A 5,072-nucleotide genomic window follows, 5' to 3' on the forward strand; every position below is an offset into this window, starting at 1 on the left:
GCTAAAAATGAAAAGGACAAACAAAAACAGCACACACGACACAACATAGAAAACTAAAGAATAAACCACACGAACACCACCAAAAAACTAGGGGTGATCTCAGGTGCTCCGGAAGGATAAGCAGATCCTGCTCCACATGAGGCACCCGTGCTTATATGATAACAAATCCGGTAAATAGTCTAATTCGGTAGGTCACATTCAGGAAAGGGAAGGGGATTGTAGTTACGACGTAAGGAACATATCCGATATCATTTGTGATACGGTTATTCCATAACGGTCAACCAACTCGTGATGGCGTCCGTAAAATTTACGAAGGGATGATTTCAACTTCACCATTTGAAACTCTTGGTTTAATAGCTTCCTTGTGAGCAGCAACCCTCTATCAAGAAAATCATGATAGGAAATGCAAGCACGGGAATATCGTATCAATTGGGAGATATATACCCCGTATGCAGGTGCTGCTGGAATGTTGCTACTTAGAAATGGAAAGTTCACAATTGGAAAGCTGAAATCATCTCTTTTGTCGTAAAGGTTTGTTTTCAACCGACCCTCATTGTCAATTTCAAGATGTAAATCAAGATATGAGGCCGACTTAACTGTATCTGTAGTATCCTTTATCTCTAGCTCGATTGGATAGATGCGTTCCACATAGTCACCAAATTTTGAAATATTTAGTGAAAGAACATCATCTATATAGCGAAAAGTAGAGTTAAAGGATAGTGCTAACTTCTTATCTTTCTTCCTAAGAAGTTCCTGCATGAAGTCAGCCTCATAATAATAAAGAAACAAGTCGGCAAGTAGAGGGGCACAGTTTGTTCCCATTGGAATGCCGACAGTCTGTTGAAAAACACGTCCTCCGAACGTAACAAATATGTTGTCAATCAAGAAATCAAGCATCTTGATAATATCAGTTTCAGAGAATTTTTTGTTCGAATCAGAGTGATCCTTTACAAAGTAGGATTTATCCCTCCCTAAGACAAGATACTTGTATCTACGTTGGCCATTCTTTTTTACGAAGCAAAGCAATACCAACTCTTTCAATTTGTCTTTTAGTATGGAATGTGGAATACTAGTGTACATAGTAGAAAAGTCAAATGTTTTAATACTGTTACAAGATGAAGGAGAGTTAGATTGTATGTACTCTAAAAGATCTTTTGAATTTTTAAGTATCCACATCTGATTCACGCCCCCTCTAGAATAGGCAGTTTCACAATAACTTTGAAGCCCGTCTTTGATTGCTGATAAAATAAATGTTAATAATTTAGAAAGAGGTTTCGTGGAGCACTTGGAAGACCCAGCAATATACCGTTGTTTGTAAGGACACTTATGTAGTTTAGGTATCCAATACAGTGATGGCAGATCCAGTTCTTCATCTTTGGTTGAAATTCCAAAGGAACACAGAACAGACCTATGATTATCCAGGATTTCCTCTTTGGTAAGTGTCGTGAGGGTATATGTTGAGTTTCCAAGTGAATTGTCAATACCTAATTCGTTTATCAAGCAGTTAATGTAATGAGTTTACATACAAAAACGATGTTGTTTGGGGCTTTATCTGCGGGGACAACAACATATTTGTCATGGAGGTAGGATATGTGTTTTGCAACATTTGGGTCTTTAAAGATTGACGTAGCATGGGCATTGATAGACCCATTCAGTTTCTTAATTCTGATTTGTATCAACGACCTCACTGCCTTAATCCATTCGGAAAGAGTGTCTACATCGTCCTTCTTGCGCTTAGCCCATTGCCTGGCATAATCCTCAACTGAATCCATCAAAATTTTAAAGTTGAATTTCCAATTGATGGATTTAGGCTCACGATATTTCGGACCTTTCGATAACACATTTCGTAGAGAAGTGTTATTAACAATGTTGAGGTCACCGGTAATAACGTGGCCAGCGGGATTATATGTGAATTGGGAACTAGCACAAGTGCAATCGGGAGGCAATGTCTCCTAGTGTAAATGCAACAGGTTAATCCTTAAACAGTTAAAATTATATTTTGCTGTTGTAAGAAATATATGGTAGGGGTAGGGGTGGATATCTCTGATTCTATTTACCAATACCACACAGTTCTCAGTGGGGCAAATAATATAAATGAATCTCTGTTTAATGGCAAGTGGTATATATATCACATACACAAAATGGATGTTTAATGATTGTCACTGAGACAACTATCCACCAAAGTCCAAATGACAAGAATGTATACAACTATCTGTCACCGAAGTAAATTATGACAAGGACAACAATGACAGTCAACAACTAACAACAGTTATAAAGAGAAAACAATCTAAAAAATACTGAATTCCGAGGAAAATCCAAAACAGAAAGTCCCTAATCAAATGGCAAAATCAAAATATCAAACACATCAAACGAATGGACAACTGTCATATTCATGAATTGGTACAGGCATTTTCTTATGAAGAAAATTGTGGATTATGCCTGGTTTTATAGCTAACTAAACCTCTCACTTGTATGACAGTCACATAACATTTTAATAGGTAAAAATGTCAAAAGTAGGTATACAGCATTATATTGTTATTATCTTAATCACTAAAAAAAGAAACAAATGTGTAAGCTAACATATACCATTGCACAATAACACAATGACGGGATGTTTAAGTACATAGCCACGTCATATGTAACAAAGAAACACAAAAATGCAAATGTTTTTTTTCATTTTTTTTTTCATTTATAACCCCTTAGTTTATTGATTTTGTATTTACATTGTATCATAGATAAAATTTATTCGTTCAGTGTACATGTATGTTCACTTGTGTAAATGTGTCTTTTGATTGAGTTCACAGCGGCGGATCCAGAACTTTTTATTAGGGGGACCCGCTGACTGACTTAAAAGGGGGGGGGGGGGGGCGGCTCTCCGGTAATGCTTCAGTGATTCCCTATATAATCAACCAATTTTTCCAAAAAAGGGGGGCCCTTTATAGCTTGCTGTCCAGTATTAGCCAATGCTCCATGTTGAAGACCGTACTTTGACCTTTAATTGTGTACTTTTACAAATTGTGACTTTGTTGAGAGTTGTCTCATTGGCACTCATACCACATCTTCTTATATCTATATAGGTAAAATTGAAAGACAAGAATATAAAATTTATCAAAGAATAATAACAAAATAACGGGATGTTTAAGTACAGATACCAAGAAACAAACAAGAGGCTTTTAAGGAAATTTCAGGGGTGATAGAACGTTACCTTGTGAATACTTTAATCCCCATGTCAGATTTGCTCTAACTGCTTTGGTATTTGAGATATAAGCCAAAAACTGCATTTGACCCCTATGTTCTATTTTTAGCCATGGCGGCCATGTTTTTTAACTAAACAGAAAGTAAAACACAAACTGTATTCCAGATACCCTAAGGATCATTCAGCTTAAGTTTGGTTCAGTAGTTTCAAAGGAGATGTTTGAAATAGTTTACACCAGACAGACGACGACGACGACAGACACCAAGTGATGGCTAAAGCTCACCGTTCCCTTGGAACGGTGAGCTAAAAAAAAGGCATATACTAGTAGACTAAGAACAACCACTGTAATACAGGCCCTAGACTTTGAACAGGAATAGAAAGAATTGATTGGGTTGCAGGAGGAGAGAAGATACAAGCGTTACATTCAAACTCATTAACCAAAATCAAACTGACAACGGCATGGCTTAAAAAGAAAAAGACAAACAAACAATAGTACACAAAACACAACGTAGAAAACTTAAGACAAAGCAACACGAACCCTACAAAAAACAAGGAATGATCTCAGGTGCTCCAGAAGGGTAAGCAGATCCTGTGCATGTGTTTAAGCAATAAACTTTTCCATTACTATGGACAGTGGTGTAAAGCTAGGCACAACATAAGATCAAACTGTAAAATCAGTTGGAAACAGCATGACTCAATAAGACAAGTAGCCACACATACATATACTGGGTCTAGGACTACATCGCCACATGTAACTGATAGAACTAGCATATACAGACTGAAGCATATCGTATAACTCTCTTTCATTGAAGCCAAGAAAACAGAACTTCTTATATAAAGAAAAACTAAGAAGACCATTTCTAGTTAATTCATGCTAGCAAAAATAGTCTAGTTTTAAAAATGGTATTACTTCATTTAAATTAAATTATGAGTCCGGTGAAGAAAAATCTTTTTAAAGGAATCTATACTGGGAATCAACTCTAAGAAACGCTTTGAAAAACTTGATGAAAATTTTCCAGGAAAAATGAGTTGTAAAATTTAATCTATAAGCAAACAGGATGAAGTGAAACAGCAGATGTAAGAATGGCTTACACGCTACAATTCAACATTATCAAGGAGCAGACCAAATATAAAATCATTCCCTTTCATAGATACCAAGAACAGTTTGACAATGCAGGTAAAAACAAATAACATAAACCCAACAGCCGATCTAAGAGTGCTGGCAGTTGCTAAAAGCTAGTTCAACCGATAAATAAATCATGTTCTCCCAGTCTTAAGTATCATCAAGATGAGGAACATGTTACTGTGATAGGAATATGAACCTTTCTTTGTACTTGTCCAGCAGACTGGGCTGTTTTTCATATGCTAGTTCTTGCCACCCTACCTGGACACAATCTTCTGACTCCGAGCCGACCAGTCATTGCTCTTACTCTTAAATTCTGTATTGTAAGCAGAGAAGCAGCAAATATCAATTTTCATGACTTTGATTTGACCTAACCAAATACGATCCAATGACATCTGTCATTGGAGACAAGCACACTTCCACATGCCCACATAGGTGGTTGTGACCAATTAGAGTGCTAGGATTAAAAGTATACATGAAAATTTGTAGAAACTTAAATTTCAACTTTTGTTTCCATAATCCATAAGTCTTCTTTACCTTGTGTCAAAGAAAAGTTTAATTACGAAAATCACAATTTCCAGACTCTGACAGTGCAATTGACATATGATGGCAGACATGTACAAGGATAACTTTGAAAACTTTTTTCCCCATTAAAATTATAAATTTATCACAATTGTAAGCCAACTTTATTAGGGAAATGATGACAGATACATGCTTATAAAATGATGCTTCAATAAACAGAAAAACAGTAAA

Source organism: Mytilus edulis, chromosome 7 (assembly GCF_963676685.1).
Source record: "Mytilus edulis chromosome 7, xbMytEdul2.2, whole genome shotgun sequence".
Taxonomy (NCBI): Eukaryota; Metazoa; Mollusca; class Bivalvia; order Mytilida; family Mytilidae; genus Mytilus; species Mytilus edulis.